The sequence below is a fragment of the Tamandua tetradactyla genome, chromosome 16, assembly GCF_023851605.1.
Source record: "Tamandua tetradactyla isolate mTamTet1 chromosome 16, mTamTet1.pri, whole genome shotgun sequence".
Lineage (NCBI taxonomy): Eukaryota > Metazoa > Chordata > Mammalia > Pilosa > Myrmecophagidae > Tamandua > Tamandua tetradactyla.
Genome location: NC_135342.1, coordinates 16,874,786 through 16,887,350, shown reverse-complemented (window position 1 = coordinate 16,887,350; position 12,565 = coordinate 16,874,786). Strand labels below are relative to the sequence as shown.

At 38.6% G+C, this 12,565-nt stretch overlaps 2 pseudogenes across 1 annotated transcript in view; both read right to left on the bottom strand.

Annotated features, from left to right (window-relative positions):
• Positions 1–12,565, bottom strand: part of LOC143658983 (multiple C2 and transmembrane domain-containing protein 1-like) — a 484,136-nt pseudogene that overhangs the window by 350,191 nt on the left and 121,380 nt on the right. The window lies entirely within an intron of this gene.
• Positions 7,674–8,507, bottom strand: LOC143659954 (olfactory receptor 2T2-like; annotated as a pseudogene).

Here is a 12,565-nt window from a genome sequence, read left to right as displayed (position 1 = left end):
TCCTGAAGGGATTAGCACTAGAGTGATTAATCCTGCTTCACCAGATGAAACTGCAAATGAAGGCCCTGAAGCAAATGGCTTTTAAGATATTTCTTATTCTTTTCATGAACCACCCCCACTACCCCTCATTTCTTCCAGACCTATAACTAGACTAAAGTCCCAACAGGCCCCTAATGGTGAGGTACAAAGTATCACGCATGAGCAGGTACGTTATACTCCAAAAGAACTGTGTGAGTTTTCCAATTTATATAGACAGAAATCAGGGGAATATGTGTGGCAATGGATCTTAAGAGTGTGGGATAATGGTGGGAAGAATATAAGGCTGGATCAGGCTGAATTTATTGATGGGGACCCACTAAGCAGAGATTCTGCATTCAATGTTATAACTCGAACAGTTAGAAAAGGTATTAACATTTTGTTTGGGTGGTTGGTTGAAACATGGATCAAAAGGTGGCCAACATTACCTGAGGTTGAAATGCCAGAACTGCCCTGGTATAATGTAGATGAGGGGATCCAGAGTCTTAGAGAGAATGGAATGTTAGAGTGGATTTATCATACAAAGCCTGCTCTTACACCCCAGGAATGTCCGGAGGATACACCTTTTACCAGAACAGTGAGAAATAAATTAGTGAGACTAGCACCATCATCCCTAAAGAGCTCTGTGGTTGCACTCCTCTGTAGGTCAGATATTACTGTAGGAACTGCTGTCACTGAGCTGGAATCCTTAAATACAATGGGGATGATGGGATCCTGAGTTGGCAGAAGCCAGGTGGCAGCACTTAATCACCAAAGACAGGGTAGACGTGGCTATTATAATAGACAGCAGACTCAAAGCAGGTGTCAGAATTATATGACTCACAGAGATTTGTGGCATTGGCTAGTAAATCATGGGGTACCTAGAAATACAATGGAAGGGCAGCCTATTAAATTCTTGTTCAAGCTGTATAAACAAAAGAGTTCTAGATCAAGTGAACAGAAGTCTAACCTGAATTACAAAAACACAGAATCAGGGCCCCTTAATCAATTTCCAGACTTGAAACAGTTTACAGACCTAGAGCCCCTTGAATGAAGGGGAGGCCAGGTCCCTTTGGGGGAGAAACCTGTTATACTGCCACAGATTTATACTGTTAATCTTCCTCCAAGCCTTCCCCAAGGGGACTGACAGCCTTTTACCAGGGTAACTGTGCTTTGGGGAAAAGGAAATAATCAGATATTTCAGCGATTATTAGACACTGGTTCAGAAGTGACATTAATTCCAGGGCACTCAAAGTGTCACTCTGGTCCACCAGTCAGAGTGGGGGCTTATGGAGGCCAGGCGATCAATGGAGTTTTAGCTCAGGACCATCTCATAGTGGGTCCAGTGGGCCACCGGACCCATTCTGCAGTCATTTCCCAAGTTCCAGAATGGATAATTGGTATAGGCATACTGAGCAACTGGCAGAATCCCTACATTGGCTCTCTAACTATGGCACTGAGGGCTATTATGGTGGGAAAGGTCAAGTGAAAGCCACTAGAACTGCCCCTAACAAGCAAAATAGTAAATCAGAAGCAATGCCGGATTCCTGGAGGGATTGCAGAGATTACTGCCACTCTTAAGGACTTGAAGGATGCAGGGGTGGTGATTCCCACCACATCCCCGTTAAACTCTCCTATTTGGCCTATGCAGAAAACAGGTGGGTCTTGGAGCATGATAGGATTATTATAAGCTCAACCAGGTGGTAACTCCAATTGCAGCTGCTGTTCCAGATGTGGTATCATTGCTTGAGCAAATCAATACATCCCCTGGTACCTGGTATATAGCTATTGATCTGACAAATGGTTTTTTCTCAATAGCTATTAGTAAGGACCACCAGAAACAGTTTGCTTTCAGCTGGCAAGGTCAGCAGTATACTTTCACTGTCCTACCTCAGGGGTATGTCAACTCTCCAGCCCTATGTCATAATCTTGTTTGCAGGGACCTTGATCATTTTTCCCTACCACAAGACATCACACTGGTCCATTATATTGATGATATCATGTTGATTGGATTTAGTGAACAAGAAGTAGCAGCTACTCTAGACTTATTGGTAAGGCATTTGCATGTCAGAGGATGGGAGATAAATCCAACAAAAATACAGGGGCCTTCTTCCTCAGGGAAATTTCTAGATGTCCAGTGGTGGAGACATGTCGAGGTATCCCTTCTAAGGTGAAAGAGAAGTTGCTGCATCTGGCCCCTCCTATGACCAAAAAAGAGGCACAATGTCTAATTGGTCTTTTTGGATTTTGGCGACAACATATTCCACATTTGGGTGTGAGACTCTAGCCCATTTATCAAGTGACCAGAAAGGCTTCTAATTTTGAGTGGGGACCTGAACAAGAGGAGGCTCTGCAACAGGTCCAGGCTGCTATACAAGCTGCTCTGCCACTTGGACCATGTGATCCTGCAGATCCAATGGTGCTGGAAGTTTCAATGGAAAGTAGAGATGCTGTCTGGAGCCTTTGGCAGGCCCCTATAGGAGAATCACAATGCAGAGCCTTAGGATTTTGGAGCAAAGCCTTACCATCTGCTGCAGATAACTACTCTCCTTTTGAGAAAAAGCTTTTGGCCTGCTACTGGGCCTTAGTAGAGACCGAATGCTTAACCATGGGCCACCAAGTTACTGTGAGACATGAGTTGCCTCTCATGAGCTGGGTGTTGTCTGACCCACCAAGCCGTAAAACTGGGTGTGTGCAGCAGCACTCTATTATAAAATGGAAGGGTCAGTGATTTGTTCTAACTGGAATAGACACATACTCTAGATATGAGTTTGCTTTCCCTGCACACAATGCTTCTGCCAAAACTACCATCTGTGGGCTTACAAAATGCCTTATCCATTGTCATGGCATTCTACATAGCATTGCTTCTGATCAAGGAGTAAACTTTACAGAAAATGAAGTACGGGAATGGGCACATGCTCATGGAATTCTCTGGTCTTACCATGTTCCCTATCAACCAGAAGCATCTGGATTGATAGAACAGTGGAATGGCCTTTTGAAAACTCAATTATGGTATCAACTAGGTAACAATACCTTGAAAGGCTGGGGTAATGTTCTCCAGGAAGCTGTATATGCTCTGAATCAGCGTCCGCTATATGGTGCTGTTTCTCCCATAGCCAGGATCCATGGGTCCAGGAACCAAGGAGTGGAAATGGTAGTGGTACCACTCACTATTACCCCTAGTGATCTACTAGGAAAATTTTTGCTTCCTGTCCCTGTGACCCTGAGCTCTGCTGGTCTGCAGGTTTCAGTTTCAAAATGGGGAGTGCTTCCATCAGGAGAAACAACAATGATTCCATTGAACTGGAATCTAAGACTGCCACCTGGTCACTTAGGGCTACTTATGCCCCTGGATCAACAAGCCAAGAAGGAGATTACATTATTGTCTGGGATGACTGACCCTGACTATCAGGGAGTAGTAGGACTGCAACTACATAATGGAGGTAAAGAGTTTTCTTAGAATATAAGAGATCCCCTAGAGCGTCTTTTAGTACTACCATGCCCTGTGATTAAAATCAATGGAAAACTGCAGCAACCCAATCCAGGCAGGACTACCAATGGCTCTGAAATTTCAAGAATGAAGGTTTGGGTCACCCCACCAGGCAAAGAGCCATGGCCAGCTGAAGCGCTTGCTGAGGCTAATGGGAACATGGAATGGGTAGTAGAAGAAGGTATTGATAAATATGAACTTTGACCATGTGATCATTTATAGAAATGAGGATTGTAATGCTGTTTTGTTCATGTTATACTATATAAGTTGTAAGATATCAAGTGTAAGAATGACTGTTGCCCAAGGATTTGCACCCTGTTTTGGAGAGATTTAATGTGTTTCCAGTTAAATGCAGGGCAGTTGAGTATTGTTTGTTAAAAGAAAAAATGTGTGTTTTATTGTTTTCATTTGGAAATTGGGTATGGTTTAAGGTGATATATATAGCTGCCAAGTTGACAAGGGGTGGACTGTCATGGTCAGGTTCATGTGTCAACTTGGCCAAGTTGTGGTACCTGTTTGTCTTGTTTGGCAAGTGCTGGCCTGTCTGTTGCAATGAGGACATTTCATAGAATTAGACCATGATCACGTCAGCTGCATCCACAGCTGATTCCATTTGTAATCAGCCAAAGGGGAGTGTCTTCTGCAATGAGTGATACTTAATATAATCATGGGAAGCCTTTTAAGGAGGATTCAGAAAAGACAGTCTCTTCCTGTTTCAGCTGGGGAGCCTCTCCTGTGGAGTTCCTCAGGACCCTCCATCGGAATCGTCAACTTCACAGCCTGCCCTGCGGATTTTAGACTCTGCATTCTTGCAGTCACCTGAGACACTTTTATAAATTTTATATTTGCAAGTGTTCCCTGTTGATTCTTTTTCTCCAGAGAACCCTAACTAATACAGTCACCATGAGTAAAATCTTTGGCAATTAGGCCACTGCCATCTGTGGTTTTATCCATGTACCTACTGCCAGTTAGCATGTTGTCCTTTTCACTTACCTGGTGAGTATGCCTGCCCCAGATACACAGATGTTATAATTCTGTTTTCTTGGAGGTAGCACTTGTTTTAATACAAGTCCTCTGAGATGCAGACAAGATGAGATTATACATGCAAGAGATTTATTGGGGTTTGGACTCTAATAAGGGAGAAAAGAGATCATATCCAGAAGAGACCAGGAGACTTTTTAACTCATGTTAAACTTATATAGTATAACATGAACAAAACAGCATTACAATCCTCATTTCTATAACTGATCACATGGTCAAAGTTCATATTTATCAATACCTTCTTCTACTACCCATTCCATGTTCCCTTTAGCCTCAGCAAGGACTTCAGCTGGCTATGGCTCTTTGATACAGGTTTAACCCTAGTTAATGAGAAAGAGAGGAGAATAGACAGAGTTCCATAGTGTGGTGAGGTACTCAGAATGTTTTGGCCAGAAGATGAGGATTCCAGAGACAAATTCACATTTCAGAGGAGTCTTAGGTCTCATAAAATGATTCTGTGGACAAATAGCATCCCTCTCATATGCAGTCATTATATTAGAGAACCTGCATAAAGTGTGGTCTCCAAGGAATGCAGTGATTGACTCAGAAATGAGGCCATGCTTTATTTACAGTGCTGCTTGTAAGAGTTATGAGTGGTGCATCTTCATTGTCACCATATTCTCCTCTTATACTTCTGGTTTAGAGCTCACCAACCATTGCAGAAGAGTCAGATGGTGGAATTGAAGCAATAGACCTACACATATAAAATTGCCGTACAATAACTGACATACAGAAACACCACTTTGTATTGATTGTTCTTTGTCATCATTGCCCCATTCTTAACTCATCTTGATTATTGTACCCACTAACAGTGGACCAAGGCTACTACCAGATTCTTGCTGGATGCCCAAGTAGTCAGTAACTACAAAGAAATTTGTTTTTCTACTTTTTAACCTTTAATGCTCACGTATATATGTATTTTGTATTCTGTATCTGACAGTGTCAACATGTGCATTCCTTGGGGATCTGAATTTGCTTGTTCATGCTGACTCTAATCATAAAGAGTAATTTTTTTCATATTTAGTGATCTAAAATTATGAGTACATGGTTCAGTGTGGCCTCAGTTGAGTATTCAGGGAGATTTTCTACAGAGATTTTGTTTCTACCTATGTTTATGCCAATTACCAGGGGATGCTACCAATTTGAAATCACTTCAACCCACCATTTTCAGGCTTTATTTTAGCCTATTTTACCTTGTAAAAATAGATGGCATTATAAAAATTATCTTCCTTTTCTTACTCAAAAAAACTCATGGAAATAGGATATGCTAGCAGTGTTCTATTGAGTTATTTATAATGGCTAAATAATGTTCCTTGTTATGGAAATAATTTTTCTTTTGATGGGCTTTCAATTTATTCCAAGTTTTCTTGGCTATAATCATTACAACAATATACTGCCATTTAAGGGCAGATTTAATAGAGTTGAACCGATGGCTCAGACTGTACATTATTTGCACTTTCTATTTTCTCCTTCTAAATTAAATGGGGGCAATCATTTATTTGCTCATCTGAAGAGCATTTTTTTACTACTTTTATGTCCAAGATAGTTTTGCTGGTGCTTTCCATGAAAATTCCTTTTATGAAATTTAAATCACCATATTCTTATGCAATAATGCTGTGTCCTTTATTATTTCCACAATGTGCAGATCATATTTTCAAACCATCTACCAACCATTAGGTATCCTTTCACCTGTATCAGTGATGATTGCCTAAGTTATGATGCACTAACAAACCACCCTTCAAATCTCAGTGTCTTAAACAAAAAAGAGGTAGTTTTCCTCATAGGACATCATCCATATCAGGTACTATGTAAAATGTGTTCAAAATAATTTTACCACAGAACCCAGACTGACTGTATAACCACCTAACTTATTATCGCCAGTCACTGTGGCAAAGGGTTTCATATCAGTCTTCAAACCTGAACAGGGCCAAGGCACTGCCAGATACAGATATTGTAGCTCTATTTTCAGTCTGTTTTTATTAATCACACACACTTTGTCTTTCATCTTGACTTATATTTCTATGCTAGTTACAATGCCTTCTCCTGAAGTTAGGTAATTTTTCCCTTTGACTGGAAATTTATTTACTGATTGTTCTGGAATCACATTCTGGCTATTTGTGATTCAAGTGAAAGAGTGGGTCACCATTCATATAGTTGGGAAATTCCAGAAAACTCCCATATTGGGCTCATGAACTCAATACACATGAATGTGTGATGTTGACAAATCAATAAATACCTGTGATTTAGATGCCCAACAGCTGGAGTCAGAGGTAATAGAGTGCTTCTGATTGTTAAATTAGACCTATGCAGACATAGAAAGGAACTATTCTCCAAAGTAAATGATGCTGTGATCCTCAAAGAAGAGCTCTAGGATGGCATGCAGAGCAGGAAAAAAGGAAAAATTATCTATGATGATGCCAGATGTCTTATGCAAATGGTTCATGCTGTATATTGAAATTAGTGGTCAATTTGACCTGCCTGTTTTTTTCAACATAATAGCATTAGCACTATGCTATCTAGCTAAATAATATTCATTCCTTAATAATCATAATCTATTTAAGAATTACTTACTAGTCTTTTAGTTTTCCTTTTTAATTTAACTATTAAATATTGATACTATTGTATGCTGAGATTAACATATTTTTTAAATGTTTCCATTGTATTTTTTTCCAATACAAAGTTTCATGGATGAATAGTTATTAGCTGAAATAATTTATTTTAATGTGATATTTCTGAAGTCATGATATTTTATTAATCTTTTGCAAGGTAATTTTTACATACTCTTTTCAAAATAAATCTACTGGGAAGAAAGAAGCAATTGAAAATACATCCTATCAGCTCCCACACTTTAAAACTCAGACCAAACCCACGTAAAGAAAGGTAATAAAAAGAACAAAGGTAATAGAGATTTTAAAAATCAGTTCTGACTGTAGTATATAAACATTAACTTTACTTAATAAAACTTATGTTATATTTGTGTAGACCACAAACCATATGAACTCAAATCATATTAGAAGACAAATATTTAGAGACAAAGAACAGAAAAATCATAGGTATTTACTGATTTATCAGACATTACACAATATTCATTACATGTTGTGGAATACAAATATTGGGAGTTTTACTTTTAGAAGAGACATCTTCCCAATATATTCCTCAATGCCCCTGAAACATCCTTGTTTCTCAGGCTATAAATAAAGGGGTTCAATGCAGGGGTAATGATTGAAAAGAGCACAGATACAGCCTTGTTCTGACTGGGGCTATGTGAGGAACCAGGAGTCATATAAGTGAAGATGGCTGGGCCATAAAAGAGCCCTACAACCATCAGGTGGGAGGAGCTAGTGACCAGAGCTTTGTTTCTCCCCTTGGGGGAATTTATGTGAAAAACAGTGAATAAGATTATGGTGTTGGAGGAAAAAATGATGATAAGGGGTATAAGGAGTAGCACAAATCCCATAACAAGTATTGTCAACCTATACATAGAAATATCCTCACAGGAGAATCTCAAGACAGCCATGACTTCACAGAAGAAGTGTTCTGTTTCCTTGTGGCCACACTTAGGTAAGTGCATGGTGTACAGTCTGAACTAGAGCATCTAGGGCACCCCCAGCCCAGGACCATATGACAATCATCTGGCAGACTCTCTGGCTCATGATGACTGGGTATCTCAGTGGACGGCAGATGGCCACATAGTGATCCCAGGCCATGAGAGTCAGAGAATGCACTCAGCTCCCCCCAGCATCAGAAAGAGAAACATCTGCATCCCACAGGCTGTGTTTGAAATATTTCTCTTCCCTGAGCAGAAGTCATTGGTCATCTTGGGGACAGTGGAAGAGATGAGGAGCAAGGCAATGAGGGAAAGTTGGCTGAGAAGGAAGTACATGGGTGTGTGGAGCTTGGAATTCACCAGAATGAGGAGAATCAATGTGGAATTTCCTGTGAGGGCAGCAAAAAGCCTCATGCCAGGGAACAGCCCAAGGAGAATAAAATCCATTCCTCTTGTCTCATTCTTTCCCATCTCCAACAAAATTCAACTGCTTCAACTGAAAGGTAATAGGGGGAAATTCACCAATAATGAACTATAGCTTCCTTCATTATTATAGTTTCTTCATATAAGTTTCAAAAATTCTCTACTGAAACATGCCTACTGTGCTTCATTAAGAATTGTTAAATTTAGCGATGTATCAAATTCATGTCTTCCCATCAGGGTGAAAACTACAAAGGGCATACAAGATGTAAGTCATTTACTGTAAACTATTTAGTAATCTTATGTGGTTTGTTATATGTATACCAGAACACTTCATGCACTCAAAATAATTGTTCTAAACCCATTCTGGATTGCTGATTGCACTTTAACACAAACCGATTTTTTTGTCTTTGTCCTGAAATCAAAGGTAACTTACAATCCTGTCTTCCATGCAGTTGGGTGTGACCACATTATTTTATACCATAGAAAACACAGTAAGTGGATGTGTATTTTCCCTCCTGTCACTAGCAAGCTTGGAGGACAAGTGCTGAGCATGGTGAAGCCTCATTGTGGAAGGAGTGTAGGTGCCTGACTCACAGACAAGGAAACTACTCTCATTTGATTGTTACTTGTGTATGAATTAAATTTCATTTACATGGGTTTAGCCACGAATTTTAATGTAGCAAATAATCTGATCCTGATACACAGTGTATTTTGGTAGAAACTTTTTTACCCTTAAAATACGTGCATGTGTGTGTGTGAGTAGCTGTGTGTATTATATTAGCTTCACATCTACTACGAGTTCCTTCACTCAGTTGTTATCACAATTTGCCACCTTTATCCCATATGCAACATCACTGAAATAGACTTTAATCTACCTCCCATATTAACCATTAGTTTGCCTCCCACATTCCAAACTTTGTCCTGTTACCTTTCAATTGAAGCATTTGAATTTAATTGAAGATGAGAAAGAATGAGACAAGAGGAGTGGATTTTATTCTCCTTGGGCTGTTTCCTGGCATGAGGCATGCTGACATCCTCATTGATATGATCATCGTCTTCTATGTTTCTGCCTCCCAGGGAATTCCACACTGATTCTCCTCATCCTGGTGGATTCCAGGCTCCACAAACCCATGTACTACTTTCTCAGCCAACTTTCCCTAATTGACCTGCTCCTCGTCTCCTCCATTGTCCCCAAGATGGACAAAGACTTATGCTCAGGGAAGAGAAATATTTCAAACGCAGCCTGCGGGATGCAGATGTTTTTCTTTCTGATGCTGGGGGGAGCTGAGTGCATTCTCCTGACTCTCATAGCCTGGGATTGCTATATGGCCATCTGCCATCCACGGAGATATGTCCCTGGAGTTGGAGTGTCTGGCCACTCTTTTCTACAGTCTTCACTGGCTTGAAATCCTCATCAATGGTGTTGCTGTTGAATACTGAACTAGACTGATCCCTGAGCAATGTCATCTCTATCTGTTCATGCAGTGAGTGCTGCTCAAACCCACATTCTTCAATGTGAGGACATTCATCCATATTCAAGTACGTGAGTGATCAAGTTGGCCCTGAGGCTTCGCCATCAGGTTCTTGGTTCTGATTTGTACACACAGATATTAATATGACCTGTAGCCTGCACCCTCTATGAGAAAGGGGAGTGTTATGAATCAGAAAGGAACATGGTTTGCTAGCATAATTAGAATTCAATATATTAATTGAACAATATTAATTTAATTGCTATTCTGTTCAAAATAAAATATATTTACCATATCCATATGTTCATATTTTAATATATCCATTGTCTTTCTTAACTTATTTCTCTGTTCTTTTATATATTCTTGTAAAAATGCAATACTATGAATATACAGTAAAACACCAATCAAAAGATGAAGAAAAAGTTCTAAAAACATAGCGGTGACAGTTACACAACATTATAAATAGGCTTAACACTATTGAATTGTACACTTTAAAATTGTCAAAATGGAAAATTTTGTGTTATGCACATATTACTACAATAAAAAACATAAAATACAAAGGATAGCCCATATACATAGCCATTGCTCTTGTGTTAGATATCATTTGTTGTATTTTTTAAAATATGTGTAAATATATAAAAGAGTTATTACTTAAATGAATACTTCCTTAATCTTCCTAGTCACATGCAATAAAAAATCATTTTCAAACGGCAAGTGAGAATTTAAGCATTTTTTAATACAATTTTAAAAAAATTTCTAACATTACAAGACAATAATACTGTTTCTTATGGTGTGCCACATAAGTGGTGTACCACACTGAGATGGGGATATTTAAGTGAATTACTAATGCTTTTCCTTCTTCAGTATATTTTTATGAAGTTAGAATTAAATTATTTTTACTAATTGACCTTCCACATTACTATGGGTCTTTAAGAGGTGTCTGTTTCTTGCAGAGAAGCTATGAGGATATGGGTCAAGGGGGTTCTAACGTGAAAATGTGATATTTCTTACAGAAGTCTACTAGGGAGGCTCTAGACTTCTGCAAATGTCTGAATATGTTTATTCTTGTTTTTGAGGTTGGTGATACCCAGGGAGATTAACTGTGGGCTTAGTAGAGAGGAAGAAGCTTAATTTCCAGAAAGAAGATCAGGAGATCTTCTTTCACCACAACACATTTCTTCCACTCAGCATCTCAGGTGATTGGTGATCTTAATTGGCTGTTGATGCTAAAATCATTCTCTTGCAGGCTTTGGGGTCTTCCTCAAATAATCCAAATTGAAAATGACTGTTTCTCTATTTTCTCAGTGATACTGTTTATAAAGCACCCTATCTAATCCCTTTCAAAATAAAATCGAAGCTCCCTCACTCTACTATACTTCCCTCTTCTTGCATTTAGAAAATATTTGAATTCAAAACATGGATTCTTTTGTAAAAGGGCCTCACGAGGTTAATAATATTGTGATTTTTCATTGTTAGTCTTGTAATGATGCAAGATAATAGCATTCAATTTTAAACACATTATTTCAACCATATAAATTTGCAAGATATAAGATCTTCATAGTCCAATGAGCACTGTGGGTTTATATGATAGATTACTGTGTTTATCCCTGAACATAGCACAGAATTTAAGAGGGATTTTTCCTTTCTCCAAATGGAAATAAATTTGTAACAATCACATTCCCATTTCAAAATATGAGAAAAACAATAAATAAGAAAAACACTGTAAATTTCACCTGTCTCATTTTTAGTTAATTTTCACTATATGGAGGAAAGCACATAAACTCACATTTGTTCCTTTTAGTTGGTGAGGTTGTCTGAATAATCTGCAATATTTCCTAGTGCTTCAGATGATGGAGCATCATATACTTACATTCCCTATAAATAATGCAATGTCTATTGAAGATAATTTTCAAAATGCCAAAAATGCTGTCTGTCTAGAAGGCCTAAGTGGCATATTCTGTTTCAGTGGGCTCAGTGAATTTATATTCCCAGGCTTAATATAACCTTTTGAAGATACCTGGCTGTGATCATACAAAATGAAAAATCATTGCAATATTTAAATTAGATGTGGTAACATATGGACAATATCCTCTGGGATCTCTGATAGAACAATGACCTATGGGAGAAATTTATCTCTCAACATCAATTAAATAGATTTACCAGAGAATTCTTTTTAATTAAAGTGTCCTAAGAAAAAAAAATAAGAAAATGCACCATTTCATCAGCAGGTGAGGTAAGGCTTGCCTCCTTTGAAAATAATGCTTTGCTCTTTTATATGCTTTATTTTATTCAATGAACTTAAACTCTTACTTTCCAATAGCTCTGAATATATTCTATCCTGTGTTTTTTCCCTGAGATTTATTCCAGTGACCTAAAATGATAAGCTACTTCATATCAGACTATGAAATTAAGTGATTATCATTTATTTTTCCCTCCCTTAAAATCTTGAATTTTGAAAAACAGATAATAATGACCATACTTTCATTGTTGTTCCCTTTGTCCAGTAGAAGCTAATGCTCTCCTGCCCCAAGAAGGAAATTTCCTTATCTGGCCTCAGCAAGTCTTAATGATTTGCCTCTG